The sequence below is a fragment of the Rhinatrema bivittatum genome, chromosome 1 (genome assembly GCF_901001135.1).
Source record: "Rhinatrema bivittatum chromosome 1, aRhiBiv1.1, whole genome shotgun sequence".
In the NCBI taxonomy this organism is placed as follows: Eukaryota; Metazoa; Chordata; class Amphibia; order Gymnophiona; family Rhinatrematidae; genus Rhinatrema; species Rhinatrema bivittatum.
In genome coordinates, this window is record NC_042615.1 from 184,100,278 (window position 1) to 184,118,405 (window position 18,128).

The 18,128-nt window shown below is 43.8% G+C and overlaps 1 protein-coding gene and 1 long non-coding RNA gene across 5 annotated transcripts in view; one reads left to right on the plus strand and one right to left on the minus strand.

Moving 5' to 3' along the window:
* PPARGC1A (PPARG coactivator 1 alpha) overlaps nt 1-18,128 on the plus strand; it is a 1,526,193-nt gene that overhangs the window by 15,473 nt on the left and 1,492,592 nt on the right. The window lies entirely within an intron of this gene.
* Nucleotides 487-17,063, minus strand: LOC115084838. 3 transcript variants are annotated; one of them, XR_003854656.1, is made up of 4 exons: nt 16,892-17,063; nt 16,233-16,300; nt 1,581-2,134; nt 487-724 (listed from the first exon to the last, which is right to left on the minus strand). It is a non-coding gene; the product is annotated as an uncharacterized LOC115084838 (long non-coding RNA). The 3 variants fall into 3 exon arrangements; XR_003854660.1 differs by having other exon boundaries at nt 2,004-2,134; nt 16,892-17,060; XR_003854658.1 differs by lacking the exon at nt 16,892-17,063 and adding an exon at nt 16,516-16,608.

An 18,128-nucleotide genomic window follows, 5' to 3' on the forward strand; every position in this document is an offset into this window, starting at 1 on the left:
TCCCGATCTCACCTATATGGCTTTTAATATACAGATAGGGCCTGATTTTCAAAAACATTTACACGCTTAAAATTGGGTTTTACACGTGTAAGTGCACTTTACCCGTGTAAGTGGGCTTTTGAAAATTGCTACAATATATGGCATTGAATTGTCTATAGGATATTCATGTTCAGTGCACTTTACACAAGTAAATGCTTTTGAAGGTTGCTACAATAGTAGTTACATTTACATGGGTAAATGCTTTGAAAATTACCCCCTTAATTTCTTAAAAAAGAAGAGTTAAGCAGGTGGGAAAAAAAAAAAAAAGCATGCGCTATGCAACAAAAGTAGTTCCTACTTGTCCAAAGTAGGAGAAATGATTTCTTCACAGATGTTTCAAAGCTTGTACCCATTTATGGTAGGATTACAGTTGGCTCGCTGTCAACCAGAAGGTGCTGGTTTTCAAAGAAAGCAGCTTATTAAAAGAAATCATTGCTGACACTGACAGTAGGAAGGGTATCCTGGGCTTGTTTAATCAAGATGCATGCCCTCATTAAAAACACAAAACATGCAGAGCAGAAAGTGGAAGTGATCCAGAGCAAATAAAGCCAGCTAAGATGAACTACGGCTTCTTCTATAACCTGCGCCCTTGAGACCTGAAGCAGTCCGTGCCATGGCATCCGCCCGGCGCCGAGAGGAGAAGCATCTTTCCGTCCCTCGCATCATGCAGCCCTGCTGTACAAACCTGGGGAAGTAGAAAACACGTCATTGTGTAGACGTTGAGTTAGCAACAGGGAGACACATTTCTAAAAGGTCAATGAGAAGTTTAAGTTTCCGTAAACGTAACCTGCTTCTTTTGCAGTGCCGATTTGCTCATCCCTCATCCAAATCTTCCCTATCCCCAGGTCTCCCAGCTGATCAATATCACTTGTGGTAGATTTTATAACATGCGCGCACTGGTGGGCGCATGTTACAAAATCAGGGATGGCGTGTGTGTGCGTGTGTGTGTGCGTGTGTCATTTTTGCTATATTCGTGCGGCGACGCCTTCCTCAGTTCCCTCCCAGTCCGTTCCAATTTAGAAGCGGACTGGGAGGGAACTTTCCTACCCCCCTATCCTAACCTCCCTTCCCCTTCCCCTCTTCTCCCCATGCTCTAAAAACTCAATTTTTAATCTTTTTACCTTTTTATTTTAACAAGTTACTTCAGGGCCCGACCCTGAGGTAACTTGCGCGCGCCGGCCCCAGCGAAGAATGGCGCTATCCCGGCCCGCCCCCTGCTCATCCCTGCCCAAAACACGCCCTCCGGCCTGCCCCTTCCAAGAGGCCCGGCACTTGAGCGTGCCCCGGCCTTTATGCACGAGGCCGGGCCTCTTGGAAGATTCGCCTGGCGTGCGTAAGGCCTGGCCACGCGTATAAAGGCCGGGATTTACGCGCGCAGGGCTTTAAAAATCTGCCGTTTACTGAGCACAGACGGGCCCCTCAGGCAAAATGGGAGCTTTCCATGTCAGAACGGATTGCGGTGGCTGAAATTGAAAAACCAGCCAAAGCCTAACTGCTGAGGATTAAAAAAAAAAAAAAAAGTCAAACTCTTTTATACTGACCTTTTTTCTTCTGTTTAATTCTTTTCATATACTTAGGTTTCTTGCACCTCGCTTGGCTGTGTCCTGCCTTTAGCAGTGGCAGTCATTCACTTCCCTCCTTCTTTTCTTTCCAGAACTCACAGCAACAATTGACTGCTAGCAGCAATTACTAAGACCAGTGAGGGCTGCTGGCAAAGCACAGAGATTTACTCCTGACGTGTTCTCCTTTTAGAAAAAAAAATATAACTCGCTCCCAAAGCGTGCAGCAACCGTACGAAGCTGACTCTAAAGCCTGACAAAAGAGCTTCTGAATCAGATTGCCTGGTTTGTGCCTATTGTTCCCCTCTGTCAGAGGTTGCGCCCATCACCCTGCCAGCCCAGTGCTCAGGATTTCTTTGCATTGTCCCCAAATCCTGTCGTACGTCATAGGTAGACATGAGGTACCTTCTCCCTGGCCCTGTGGGAGTGCAGTCTGGTGTTTGTGACGTGTGGAAGCGAATTCATCTCTTCTGCTGTGTGGAAGTAAATCTTGATACCTCTGACCTGGTAGCTGGGGGGAAGCTTTCTCCTTCAATCTATGGGAATAAATGATACAATCGGAAATTGACATCGTTCATGAAAAGGGTTCGGTATTGGGGGAAGAAGATCGAAGCTTTAATCATTTTAGCTCAGATGCTGTGCTACATCTGAAGCTGGAATTTACTGATTTATTTTATTTGTAAACTGCTTAAAAATAACATTGTCTTTAATTTTCTGATCTTTTTACATATATTCATTTACGGTAAGGCAAATTAGAACAAATGAAAAAGGAAGAACGAGACTAGTGGAAGGATGTAGGGTTATTAACCCCCCCCCCAAAAAAAAAAAAGTCTATGTCATCAGGGAAAGTGTGATCCAGTCCTGGTTTTACCCTATTTCATCTAGCCCTATCTTGCTAGAGACATTGGATTAATCCAGTGGTTCCCAAACCAGGCCTGGAGGACCGAATATTCTGGAAACCTGACTGGTTGGGGGGGGGGGGGAGCCGCTGGGTTAGCAGTTGAATAGATCACAGTAGTATTTATTTCCAGCCCTCAAGGGCCACAAATTGCTCTGACTTTCAGGATATCGCTAATGAATATGCATGAGAGAGACGTGCATGCACACTGCCTCCGTTATATGCATATTCATTAAGGGTGCCCTGAAAACCCGATCTGTTTGCGGCCCTGGAGGAATGGAATTGAATACCTCTGACTTATATTTGATGGGCTAAAACCAGGGCTGGTTTAATCTGACACTTATGACATGGAATTTGGCAGCCATAGAGGTAGATCTTTTAAAAGTACGCCGGATTTTATAAGATACGCGCGTAGTCGCGCGTATCTTATAACATCCGGGGTCGGCGCGAGCAAGGCTGCGCAAAATCGGCAGCCTGCGCGCGCCGAGCCGCTCCGAACCGCTCCGAGGCCGCTCCGAAATTGGAGCGGCCTCGGAGGGAACTTTCCTTCTGCGTCCCCCCACCCCCCGGCCCTACCTAAATCTCCCCCCCTACCTTTGTTGGGCAAGTTACGCCTGCTTGAAGCAGGCGTAACTTGCGCGTGCCGCCTCGCATCCCCCGGTACAGGCCGCAGTGCCGGGGGACTCGGGACCGCCCTCCCAGACCGCCCCCGAACCGTCACCATGCCCCTGGACATGCCCCCTCCCGCCCCTTTTACGAAGCCCTGGGACTTACGCGCGTCCCGGGGCTTTGCGTGCGCCGGCGGCCTATGCAAAATAGGTGCGCCGGCACGCGAGTGCCCTGCGCGCGTAAATCCGGGAGGATTTACGCGCGCAAGGCTTTTAAAATCTAGCCCATAGTATATCAGGCAGGATGACTAGAAAGCAAAGGGATAATATAGGAAGACTATTACATCAAAAAATAACTTCTAACTATTCAATATTGTTCATTTTGTAGGTTTTTGGTTTGTTTTCTTTTATTGTAGCGCTTTTGAGGTTTTGCTCAGTTTTTTCCTCAGTCCATAAGTGGCTGAATGTGAGCAGGTATCATCTGCCAGTTAGTTACATGCTACAGCACAGGTGGCAAACTCCGTTCCTTGAGGGCCACAAACAGGCCAGGTTTTCAGGATATCCACAATAAATATACATGAGATAGATCTGCATACTCTGCCTCCAATGTATGCAAAACTATCTCATGCATATTCGTTGTGGTTATCCTGAAAACCTGGCCTGTTTGTGGCCCTTGAGCACTGGAGTTCGCCACTCCTGTGCTACAGGCTTTCTCTCTTCTTCACCTTTATACTAATCAGGCATCAAAATGGGTAGCCAGGCGTTCTCTCCCAGAGTTGGCTGTATATATGTCTGAGAAGTACTTAACCTGGAAAGTGTGTTGGGATCCATAGTGGATGAAGGTCATAATGCTAATCCAAATTATTATTTTTGCTGTTGTCATGATATCCTCTCTGAATGATGTGATATTTATTTCTCTGTAGATATGGCTATAGTTTCACAAAAAACAGGAAAAGTGCACATACACATTTTTCTTTAGCACTTTACATAGAAATAAAACATTTTATTTGAACTTTTTTTTATCTATCCAAAAAACACCAATCTTGACATTCAAAAAATATAACATATACAAATATTTTGTTATAATGCATCAATATCCATTCAAAATCATACAAAAAATTGTATTCATCTAAGCTCCCACCTCCCACAAAACATGGCAATAACCTTCCCCTCCAATACTGTACTTAAAAAAATACCCCCCAAAATAATAAGAAACCCTACAAACCCACCTCATCCCAAAAAAAGAACCATTAAAATTAGAAACAATATTAAATTGACTAGGGGGCACTCCATGAAGTTAGCATGTAGCACATTTAAAACTAATCGGAGAAAGTTCTTTTTCACTCAATGCACAATTAAACTCTGGAATTTGTTGCCAGGGGATGTGATTAGTGCAGTTAGTGTAGCTGTGTTTAAAAAAGGATTGGATAAGTTCTTGGAGAAGTCCATTACCTGCTATTAATTAAGTAGACTTAGAAAATAGCCACTGATATTACTAGCAGTAGTAGCATGGGATAGACTTAGTTTTTGGGTACTTGCCAGGTTCTTATGGCCTGGATTGGCCACTGTTGGAAACAGGATGCTGGGCTTGATGGACCCTTGGTCTGACCCAGTATGGCATGTTCTTATGTTGACACCTAATGTTATTGCATATCACAATCAGAGAAAAAGAAAATCAAGAAAAGAGCAATTTCCTCTTAATTAAAAAATATTTCAACCAAATCCTTTCTTATAGGAAGAGAGAACACAAACATTTTTTTTCAAATAAAATGACCATTTTTATGTAAAGTGCTAAAGAAAAATGTGTATGTGCCCTTTCTCTGTTTTTTGTTTTTTTTGTATAACTATTGTGAGTCTGTGTTAATTTAGCCAGGTTAATATTTACCAGCTATAGTTTTACAAAGCAATTTTGTTCATCTCTGTCATCGTGATAATCTGGATTTATATGTTGCCTTTTATACAGACAGAATTCTGACATGCTTTGCAGGTTGATTTCATGAGAAAGATACACCTTGTGGTAGAGACCTGACTGCACACTTGTGCTTTATGAAAGTTTTCAAAGAGCAGACAGGAGAAAGTAATGTTGTTGCTGCTGCTGCTGCTATTTTTAATAACCTAATCAGAAGTTCTTAAACTCAAAAATGGCAATAGGGTGACTTATACAGAGTGAAGCAGAGTCAATGGAAGAGACAACTGTTTTATTACATTTACTGTATTGTTTGTGTTATCTGTGTTTTATTGTGAATGTGTTATTGGAATCCACACCAAACATTGTATAGTAGAGGATGTGAAATATAAACATTTTATAATAAATAAATAAGAGAAGACAAATGCAATCCCAGGATGACTCCTGACTCGGAGTTACCAGAATTAAAAAAAAATCTCTGGGGGTCTACATACTTGGGCTGAGGGGTGAGTGAGATTGGTTGAATGTTTTCTTCCGGCACAGAATAAATGAGCATGGACTGTTAAGAACAAAACCGCCACTGGTGAGGGTGTGGTACACCAGGGCTGACAAGTAAAAGGGATCTCAACCCATCAACCTCTGCCACTGTGGAAACACATAGTGCACTCTTTGGGGGGGGGGGGGGGCTATGATAATCGGGGCTGGGTCTGGCTCTTTCACAAGCTGCAGCTTATGAGTGCAAAACAAGTGACCAATATTCAGGCGGAAGATGCCAGTGCACCATTTCTCCACTGTGACCACCACGGATGAGGAAGTCGGCTAAAATTATCAGAGTACTTTACGGAAAAAAAAAAAAAATTCAGTGTGGCCACCAAAAAAATTTTGCTGAGAGACCTCCTGCATTAGCGCCTTCCCTACAGGCCTTCATTGTGTCAGGAGGCCCTGGCACTGTGGTAGGAAGCAGGTTGAAACGAATCTCGACTCCCATGCCAGGTACAAAGAAGGAAGCAGTGAAGGTGAGAGGAAGAGACGGGGTGGCAGGGCAGTGTGACAGATGAGGAGAAAAGGAAGGAATTTTAGTGTTCAGATAAAATCCTGGCCAGGTCATCGTTGAGAATTTTCTTTTTTTTTTTTTTAAGTAAGACGGAGTGATCTGTCCTGTGTTTCAGAGAATGTAAGGAGGCTTGGGGGGGAGTGGGGGGGGGGGGGGCAGGCAGGAGGTAACTGACTGAGCAAGGAAGGAGAGTAAAGCTCTGCGCTGCCAGTGCATGAAATCTGTGGAATGCACCCTTGAAACAGGAACGCAACAGAAATAAGTTCAAGGACAGGGCAAGTGGGAAGGGGTGAGAGAAGAAACTGAAAAGTGAGAGGTGAAAGAAGAGGGAAACCGAAAGAAAACTGATATGCAGACAAGAAATAAGACAAAAAGAGATGGGGAAAAGAGTTTATTTGCCTATGAGCATTTGCGTCAACACACGGTGATTTTGAAACTGCCGCGCGTGCACTTTTGCGCCCATAACGTCGGCCTGCGCCCAGGGATGTGACCGTTTTGTAACGTGTGTGCCCCTGTGCGCGCACGTGCGATAAATTAGCCTGGCTGTGTGCACACGTGCACCAAATTGCAAACATGGCACGTGCTTGTGCGCGCATATCCTTCTACCATAGAAATCAATTTTAAAAGGGGCCGCGCACCGACGTCGCTCCTAGTTTTACCAGTTCGTCCGCAGTTTCCCCGATTAAGAGAGGTCCTCCAATCCCCCCCCCCCCCCCCCCCCGGTTTCATAGCCTTCACTCACCCCAGTTAACCCCCGACCCTTAAAACCCCACAGATCTGCCTAGTTTTCTTTAAATTCTAACTTACACGGCATCCATAGCGGAAGTAAAGTTACGCAGCAGGTGGGGCCTCGGCGTGCATCAGTATTTACACGCACATCTCCCGTTCACTCCCCAAACCGCCCATGCCCTGCCCAGACCACGCCTCCTTTCTGAAAACCTTCCAGATGTGAGCGCCGCGGCATTTATGTGCGTATTTGGACGCTTTTCAACGTAGGATTGGCGCGTGCGAGCCCTACTTATTTGTGCTTCCCCCGATTGATATGCGTGTCAGGCTTTTAAAATTCACCTCCCAGTTCCGAAAATTGCCCCACATCTGTGTGTGTATCTTTCTATGGAATTATATTAGTGTGATTTTACTATAATTGTATATTTTAAAATGATTTTGTCAAGCTTTATTAATGTATTCTCGTATTTACCAACGTGGTTTGTTAAGGCCAGACCTTGTTCATTTAAATCATTTTCTAAGACGGTTTCTTCTCTGTCTCTTAGCTCCTTTTTTTTTTTCCTGTATGGTAAAATAAGACACACAGATTTGATTGATTTCAAAAACAGGATGAAGTGATATGATGCCATTCTGATGGATATGGGATTATACACAAAACTGTAATTTATTAATAATATAATCTTTTGAATTGTAAATTTTAAAAACTGGTTTCCAGGATTCAGGAAATTGCACATTTTTGAGATTATCATTTAAAATGTTCTATCTTGATGAGCAAAACTTTAAAATTCAGAGTTATAAACCCATCTCGTGGCGTAAACTATAGTCCTGTGGTGTAGGGGGGATTTGCCTGGGCTTGGGTGTGCCACAGAGTTGGTGCATTCAGACTTAGGGAGGGAGGGAAGGCAGCTGCTGCTACTACTGTGACGGCGCCTTCGGGTCAACAAGTGGTGCCAAATGTCTGCTTCAGAAGAGGCATCCTTCTAGTCCTCAGGTTGGCAAGGGTCCTCTTAACTGCCCAGCTATGCCATTGTGGGATGGGGAACAAAGGTGGCAGGATTAAGGGGGATCTTGGGTATGTGTACTTGGCTCAGCCACAACCCAGAACTCATCTGTAGGCCAAAAGTACAACTGTTGTATGTGCCCTGGAGCAGTGCCAGAAAATGAAATCACTCAAGGAGCAGTTGTCTATAATACATCTGGGTTTTGAGCTTCAGCTAAAATATGACTGAATCTTGCATGTACGATACTGTAATGCTGGGTTTCCTTGAGTAGTAAACTTTATCTGCTTTGCACCATTGTACATAAGAATAGACAACAATCAGCATTCTCGCACTAGCTTCATTTTAAATGTAATGGTGAGAATGGCTTGAGAGTGCATTTTAAAGCAGGTAGAATGCATTATCTTCAGAGGCCCTAGGCGACCCTCAGACTCATGGCTTATCTGAAACGATCAGTAGGGGGTCCCTTCACAGCTTTTGCACTAGTTCTTCCAATATTTGGGTACCAGCCCTGAGCAGCTCACACAGAACAAGACCAAAGAGAGATTAAAAAAGGCTATGGCTAATATGGGCAGACTTTGCTAACTGTGTTCAGTTGGACGATTTCTCAGCAGATAATGGAGGACAAGCATTGGGTACTATTTTAGCTGAACTATTCCACTTTTTAACTCTGTTGAATCTATGGAGTGGTCCTGTACTTCTTAGACAAAATGGAACTGCAAGCAGCATGAATAAAATTAGCCAAACGTTATCAAAAATAAAGAAGATAGAGCCAATAAATCCCCACAATCCAACAATAGTAACGACAAAACAAATGACGGATTAATAACTATTTTAAACAAAAACATATCTTAGTATGGTGTCATATAAGTTTTGCCAAAATAGTCACTAATATGGCAACCTAGTGGATAAGCACTTGGATATAATCATCCACCTATGCTAAAGAGTACTTTTTAAAACAATTTCGTAACTTATGTAACTATAGGTGTGTTCCCGCCACCAAAAAGAAAAACTTATCTTATATTTGATGACACTTCTCAGAAACTGTGCATCCTTCTAGAGTCCAAAATAAAACCCAGAAACTTGTATTTGAAGACACTGTCTGTATAACAGTTCAGGGGGAAAAAAATATAACAGCTGTCCCAATTTCACGATGTTAGTGTTTCAACAAAGTAAGGACTCGCTTGCTTTGGGGATGAGAACTCAACGGTGTCCAAACAGTCTCTTATTCATTTCACAAAAAATAAGTAGTTCTTCATATGACAACGTTAAAATAAGCAGACATTTTACAACGGGCATAACATGGCCTCTTCAACCAATGGATTCTAGGAACAGAACACATGCAACAAACATAAATTTAAAAGCAGGATAGACAGCACAATCTGCCTCATGATTATTGGAGTGGTTTACAGGCCTCCAAACCAAAAGGAAGAGCTTGACAGATCTGGTTGAAGACATCCAAAAGATGGGAAAGAAGGGAGAGGTGGTGATCGTTGGAGACTTTAATTTGCCAGATGTAGACTGGAGAATCCCATCTGCAGAATCTAACAATAGTAGAGAAATAGTGGATGCTCTGCAAGGAGCTTTGTTCAAACAAATGGTAATGAACCCACGAGAGAGGGAACTATACTCGATTTAGTGCTCATTAATGGAGATAATGTTTCTGAGGTCCAGGTGGGTGTCCACCTCAGCACCAGTGATCATCAAACGGTATGGTTTAATATCACAAAAAGGCTATGGAAAAGAAGCACACGGACCCAAGTTTTGTAGTTCAAAAACATGGACTTTGATGAAATGGGGAAGTACCTGGAAGAAGAACTAGTAGGCTGGGAGAACAAGAGAGATGTGGAACAACAGTGGACCAAACTAAAAGGAGCAATTACCAAGGCAACTAATCGATATGTTAGAAAAGTAAAGAAAAACAAAAGAAAAATGAAACCTATCTGCTTCTCAAAGGAGGTGGCTGACAAAATAAAGGCTAAAAGAACAGTGTTCAAGAAATATAAAGGATCCCAAAGGGAGGAGCACAAAGAAGAATATCTGGTAGAACTGAGGGAGATAAAGAAAGTAATCAAGATGGCAAAATGTCAAGCGGAATAAATTTTTATTTATATGTTGTTAATTTCCGATCTGCCTACTTCCTGGCTACTATAGCCCCCAAGTTCTATGTCCCTGTTATATGTAACTTTGCTTGCTTCGGCCTTCTTGTTTGGTTACACTTGTTAATCCCAAGTTCCATGTAAACCGGCCTGATGTGAATTTTATTCGTGAAGTCCGGTATAGAAATATATGTTAAATAAATAAATAAATAAATACATTTTTCAGATACATCAGTGAAAGGAGAAAAGTTCAAAGTGGTATAGTGAAATTGAAAGGTGAAAAGGATAAATGTGTGGAGAGAGACGAAGAAATGGCAGAAATATTAAACGAATACTTCAGTTCTGTGTTCACTAAAGAGGACCCTGGAGAAGGACCATCGCTCATTAACAAGAAACTGGAAGGGAATGGAGTAAATGTAACTCCATTTACAGTAGAGAATGTATGGGAAGAGCTGTGGAAACTGAAAGTGGACAAAGCCATGGGGCCTGATGAGGTTCATCCCAGGATACTGAGGGAGCTCAGAGATGTGCTGGTGGGTCCTCTGTGTGACCTGTTCAATAGATTCCTAGAAACGGGAGTGGTACCGAGCGATTGGAGAAGAGCGGTGGTGGTCCCACTTCACAAGAGTGGAAACAGAGAAGAGGCTGGTAACTACAGACCGGTTAGCCTCACCTCGGTGGTGGGAAAAGTAATGGAGTCGCTGTTGAAAGAAAGAATAGTGAACTATCTACAGTTGGAAGAATTGCTGGACCAGAGGCAGCATGGATTCACCAGGGGAAGATCCTGTCAGACAAATCTGATTGACTTTTTTGACTGGGTAACCAAGGAATTGGATCAAGGAAGAGCGCTTGATGTCATCTACTTGGACTTCAGCAAAGCATTTGATACGGTTCTGCACAGGAGACTGGTGAATAATATGAGAAGCTTAGGTGGTGGCCTGGATTGCAAACTGGTTGATGGGCAGAAGACAATGTGTGATGGTAAATGGAACTTACTCTGAAGAGAGAGCGATGTTGAGCGGAGTGCCAAAAGAATCGGTGTTGGGTCCGGTCCTGTTCAATATCTTTGTGAGCGACATTGCGGACGGGATAGAAGGTAAGATTTGTCTTTTTGAGGATGATACTAAGATCTGCAACAGAGTGGACACACCAGAAGGAGTGGAGAGAATGAGACGGGATTTAAGGAAACTGGAAGAGTGGTCAAAGATATGGCAGCTGAGATTCAATGCCAAGAAGTGCAGAGCCATGCATATGTGGTGTGGAAATCCAAAAGAACTGTATTCGATGGGGGGAGAATGGCTGATGTGCACGGAGCAGGAGAGAGACCTTGGGGTGATAGTGTCTAATGATCTGAAGTCGGCAAAGCAATGTGACAAGGCGATAGCTAAAGCCAGAAGAATGCTGGGCTGCATAGAGAGAGGAATATCGAGTAAGAAAAGGGAAGTGATTATCCCCTTGTACAGGTCTTTGGTAAGGCCTCACCTGGAGTACTGTGTTCAGTTCTGGAGACCGTATCTCCGAAGGGACAGAGATAGGATGGAGACGGTCCAGAGAAGGGTGACTAAAAAGGTGGATGGTCTTCATCGAATGACTTATGAGGAGAGATTGAAAAATCTAAATATGTACACTCTGGAGGAAAGGAGGAGCAGGGGTGATATGATACAGACTTTCAGATACTTGAAAGGTTTTAATGATCCAAAGACAAACCTTTTCCATTGCAAAAAGTCAGCAGAACCAGGGTCACGATTTAAAACTCCAGGGAGGAAGACTCAGAACCAATGTCAGGAAGTATTTCTTCACGGGGAGGGTGGTGGATGCCTGGAACGCCCTTCCGGAGGAAGTGGTGAAGACCAAAACTGTGAAGGATTTCAAAGGGGCGTGGGATAAATACTGTGGATCCATAAAGTCTAGAGGCTGTGAATGAAGAGAAGAGGCATAGGGTTGGCTTGCGGGAATGATGGCTACTACCTGGAGATTAATATCCTTATTCAATAAACATACACACGGTTAATGCGACTCCAATATTGCTCTATGCTTCAACGGCAAGAGGAAATGTGGAAAAAAGGATTTACATCCACAAAAAAGCAGGGGAGTAGCTTGCTTGTTACGGCGGATACTATCCCAAACCAAATAAGCCTGATACTTCACTTTCAATGAATATCCAGCATAGCTCTCTGCTTCAACGGCAGGGGGAATGAAGAAAAGATAAGCACACACATGGTTAACGTCCTTAGTCAATAAACATACACATGGTTAATGCGACTCCAACATTGCTCTATGCTTCAACGGCAAGAAGAAATGTGGAAAAAAGGATTTGCATCCACAAAAAAGCAGGAGAGTAGCTTGCTTGTAATATCGGTTACTACCCCAAACCAAATAAGCCTGCTTGTTACGGTGATTACTACCCCAAACCGAATAAGCCTGATACTTCACTTTCAATGCATTTCCAGCATAGATCTCTGCTTCAATGGCAGGGGGAATGAAGAAAAGATGATTTATATTCAACTACCAACAAGGACTGAATTACATAGTCTGGGTAAAACAAATAATCATGGGTGTAGCTTGCTTTTTACGGCAGTTACTACCCCAAATCAAGCCTGATACTTCACTTGGAAAACATATCCAGCACAGCTCACTGCTTCAACAGCAGGGGGAATGAAGAAAAGATTATTTATATTCAAACAATCAACAAGGACTGAATTGCACAGGCTGGGTAAACAAGCGTGGGAGTAGCTTGCTTATTACGGCGGTTACTACCCCAAACCAATTAGCTAGATACTACACTTAGATGCAGCTCCAGCACTGCTATCTACATCGAGGGTGGGGGTGGAAGAGAAATAGAGCCAAAAAGTTACTTAAAAGGGACAAGAGCAACAAATAAGTATGAAAAATAAGTGTGAAAGCTTACTGGGCAGACTGGATGAACTGTTGGTCTTCTGCCATCATTTCTTTGTTTCTATGTTTCTATGAATGGACAAATCACAAACACATCAAACTATTGTTGCGTTTCCCGGCCGTGGCAGGCCCGCGACCGGCTCTACTCACCCCCAACTCCCGGGTCCCAGACCTGGCCCTTCCTCTTTGGCAGCAGTAGCTCGCGCTCCTGCTACACTCCCAGGTTCCTCCAGCAGCTCCACGGCCCCCTCTGGTCCCAGTAGGGTCTTCCCATGTGCGTCAAGGGGAGACGCCGCCATCACCTAGTTCCAGTCTGTTCGCCTTAAGTGTGCGCGCGCGTGCCTCTCCCGACTTTAAAGGGGCCGCGGTGGGAAACCTTCCTATGCCCCGGATGATGACGTCCCCAGGCCTTCCTATTTAAGGCAGGCTCTGCCATTAGGTCTTCACCTTGGCAACAGGTCTCCACACTTCCTGTCGTGTGCTTAGTTGCTGCTTGTTCCTGTTCCTGTTCCTGTACCTGACCTCGTTCCAGTCTTGTGTTCCTGTTCCAGTCCTTGTGCTTCAGTTCCAGTTTCCTGTTTTCTGACTACCCTTTGGACAGATTCCTTGGCTTTGACTCTCGCTTGTTCTTGACCATTCTTTGGATGGATTCTCTGGCTTGACCCTTGCTTGTTCCTGACCATGCTCTGGATGGATTCCCTGGCTTTGACCCTTGCTTGAACCTGACCTTGTCTCCAGCCACCTGCCCTGACTTCAGCTTGAACCTGACCTTGTCTCCAGCCGCCTGCCCTGACTCCAGCTTGAACCTGACTCTGCCTCCAGCTGACTACCTGGACATGGCCTTTCTTAGGCTCTTGCCTACTTACAAGCCCGGACTTAACATGTTCCTGACTCCTAGCCTGCTTTAGCCTGTCCGGGCTTCTGGATCCAGGCCCTGTCTTTAGCCCAGCTCCGCTGGACCCTGCGTCTCCACTGCTTCCTGGCTTCTTGCCTTGAACACTCTCCTCGGGATCAACAATGCGGAGGCCCGCCTAAGACCGCCTAAGACCGGCCTCCACTTCCCGTTCTGCTCTGCTTCCCGATGGTGGGTAGCCCCAACTCCACCTCAGGCTAAGGGTCCACTTCTGCAACAACTATACATTGGGCTGATTTTTTTTTTAATTCTTTATTTTCAATTTTTACCCAAGAATTAACTCTTGTACAGAAAATTAGAAATTGGGCTGATTTTAAACTTGTAGTCAAATCAACCAGGACAGGGAGGAGGAGGCTACAGATAAATTCCTTCCAGCTTCCTGAACCTTACCCCAGTGATCCTCCATCCCCAACCCCAGCCGTCCTTCACTCGAGAGAAGAATGACTGTGGGTTGAACATCGGTGTGGGGGCTGGGGTTGGAGGATCACTAGGATAAGGAGGAAGAGTGTGTTCACGTATGTGTTAGAGAGGGACTTCACACCTGGCCCTGGTTTCTGGTCCCTTGCACAGGTCACACCTTACTCCGCTCTACCTCTCCCTTCTTCCCCCTGCTCCATTCCACAAATTTGTAACCTATCATTAAAATTATCCATTGTACCTGAAGACTGGAGGGTGGCCAATTTAACCCCAATATTTAAAAAAGGCTCCAGGGGCGATCCGGGTAACTATAGACCAGTGAGCCTGATTTCAGTGCCTGGAAAAATAGTGGAAACTATTCCAAGATCAAAATCGTAGAGCATATAAAAAGACATGATTTAATAGAACACAGTCAACATGGATTTACCCAAGGGAAGTCTTGCCTAACATATCTGCTTCATTTTTTTAAGGGGTTAATAAACATGTGGATAATGGTGAACCGGTAGATGTAGTGTATTTGGATTTTCAGAAGGCGTTTGACAAAGTCCCTCATGAGAGGCTTCTACGAAAACTAAAAAGCCATGGGATAGGAGGCAATGTCCTTTCGTGGATTACAAACTGGTTAAAAGACAGGAAACAGAGAGTAGGATTAAATGGTCAATTTTCTCAGTGGAAAAGGGTAAACAGTGGAGTGCCTCAGGGATCTGTACTTGGACCAGTGCTTTTCAATATATATATTAATGATCTGGAAAGGAAGACGATGAGTGAGGTTATCAAATTTGCGGATGATTCAAAATTATTCAGAGTAGTTAAATCACAAGCAGACTGTGATACATTACAGGAGGACCTTGCAAGACTGGAAGATTGGGGATCCAAATGGCAGATGAAATTTAATGTGGACAAGTGCAAGGTGTTGCATATAGGGAAAAATAACCCTTGCTGTAGTTACACGATGTTAGGTTCCATATTAGGAGCTACCACCCAGGAAAAAGATCTAGGCATCATAGTGGATAATACTTTAAAATCGTCGGCTCAGTGTGCTGCAGCAGTCAAAAAAGCAAATAGAATGTTAGGAATTATTAGGAAGGGAATGGTTAATAAAACGGAAAATGTCATAATACCTCTATATCGCTCCATGGTGAGACCACACCTTGAATACTGTGTACAATTCTGGTCGCCGTATCTCAAAAAAGATATAGTTGCGATGGAGAAGGTACAGAGAAGAGCAACCAAAATGATAAAGGGGATAGAACAGCTCCCCTATGAGGAAAGGCTGAAGAGGTTAGGGCTGTTCAGCTTGGAGAAGAGACGGCTGAGGGGGGATATGATAGAGGTCTTTAAGATCATGAGAGGTCTTGAATGAGTAGATGTGACTCAGTTATTTACACTTTCGAATAATAGAAGGACTAGGGGGCATTCCATCAAGTTAGCAAGTAACACATTTAAGACTAAGTTTTGCATTTCAAATGGTGTGTATGTAGTGACAGAGGGGAGGTGGTTGGAAGAGGGGTGTGTGAAGAGGGAGGGTGAGAGGTGGTGAATGGGGGGTTGGAAGGAGGGAGTACTTAGGAAAATTCCCCTGCAAAAACAAAATGAGAGCGGCCATTTTATAATTGTAGACATTTATGAGATAAGGTTTTTCTTTTTTTCACTTTCACCAAATCTTCCAAAGGTGAAGGAAGAACCATCTGCCAAGCCAAGGAGGTGTGGCGCCTTCAGCAGCATCAGCGTTGGAATGAAGATCTGCAGCACCACCACCATCTCTACATACGGCTGCGATTTTGCAGTTACATGGACATCCAACACATATAGAAAAACCAATTACTAAGATTTCCATTGTAATCTTTTCATCATTTCTGCATAGCTCAGGGACCCAGGGAGCCACTCAGGGTTGTGTACCAAACTTTTTCTTTTGTAACACATTAACTCTAATATAGCTGAGAGAGGAAAGATTAAAGAATCACAGGGGGTAGGGGGATCGCAGGTAGGGATCAATATTAACACAGAGTGAAGGGGGAACTGAGAACACACATATATTTATGGAGGGTGCTAGGGATGGGGATTTTACATCTTCGCAATAGAAAAAGGGGTTTTAAGGGACAGAACACCATTGTACTTACCAGCCCTATACCTTTTTCCACTGTTAGACAGAATGCCTAGTCTGCAGTACTCCTGTAGCTCATCCAGACTGTGAAGAAATATATAGGGGGCAGGCTTAGGCAAAAATGTTTCTTTAAATCACAGACTCTTTGAATGTCACAGCATATGCATACTGTATCATACAAATAGAGTAGTCATTGCTACCTATCAATTTACCATTTTTTCACATCCATTACTTTAAGCTAGTACAGCCATCCACATGCTCATATTCTTTAGGACAGGAAAATGTATCTAATATCAAACCTTTGATAGAGCTTCAGGCAGTGCACAGCCTTGAAAATAGGCTCTGTTGTACCTGGTATGTAATACAGGTCCCCCTCAACCTCTCAAAAGACTTCAACATGCAAAGCTATAGAATACAGTCTTGCTAGAAGCTATTTAACAGGTAGGAGATACAGGTGATATGGAAATTTCCCCAGCTAGTTCTCATTGACCTCACATAAGGATGAGAGGGAAGCAGAAAAGTCATGTGTGAAATCTAACATCTGGCATGGATCCTTTTAGAGTGAAACTACACATACAGCAAAATAGGAGATACAAACTCTAAACATAAATGTCCCAGAACTGATAAAGATAATAGGCATCACCACCCAGGCTTTAATTTCCAAACTATAGTTACCAGAAAGTTTTAGTCCTGTTCCTATAGCAGCTGCATGCAAAAACTCCAGACCAGGTATTGGGCACATAATAACCCTTGTGAAGACTGCAGGATTCGGATTACAAGGTCACAGAGAAGATCAATCCAATCATGGCCAGGTGATAATCAACCCACTCCCCCACACAGCAAGGCAGTCAGGTGTTAATGTTCTCCACAATCATAAAGCTTAAGCTTCAAAAGGCTACCCTTGATAGTTTAAACACTATCAGCCATTTCATACTGGATATCCTTAACACTTGAGCCAAGCTGTGTGATGATCAGTGGGTGGAGCCTATTTTAAGGTTGCCATTCCTAAGCTTCATTCTAATTAACTCCTGTAGATATAATGAATCTTCTTTCGATGTGCCAAAATCAAAGAGCACGCACATGTGCGGCATCATTCTTAATTGCAGTGCGTACTAATCAACAAGCATGCATATGTTGGCCATCAAGTGTAATTGCTATATGCACAAATTAGCCGGCGTGCACATCTCACTCATCAATGTTAATTGGCAGCATGCACGAATCAATCAGTTCGCACATGTACTGCATCAGTTTTAATGACCCACGAACTCAATTCCTATGCGCACAGATCGGACCCACCTGTGTGCTTTATGTATGCAGGGAGGGATGGAAATTACGCTGCCTACAAAAGTATCTATTGCCCCATTCACTGTCCTACTTGCACCATGTCTCAGGTACATGGAGCGATGATTAGGAAGCCTAACTTCCTACCAGCTGAGGTGGACATGCTTGTTGAGTATATCATGTGGTACCAGAATCTGCTGTACTGTCCCCAGTCCAAGAGGGTGGGTGCCTACAGGAAGGAGCAGATCTGGAAGAGGATCAGGCATGCAATCAACTTAGTGTTCCACCACAGCTGTAGCATTGGGGATCTGATGCACAAGTGGTGGGACTTGAGGAGGCATGTCAAGCAGAAGCAGGCCCAGAGGATTGAAGAGGGACAAAGCAGCCACATCAGCTTCACCTCATCTGAGCAGCTGGTGCTGAGCACCTTATCTGAAGCAGCTGTGGGTAGAGTTGGGGAGCTAGACACCATGCAACATGTTCGGCAGGAAGGTGAGCATTGTCTTTTGCATTCTAAAAGTAGGCTATGTGTACAGATATCCATGAGGTACTTCTTTATAAGCGAGACAGTACAGCCTTATTAAACATAGTGGCATAGTAAATTTGCTCATGTATGCTATGCAAACCATTA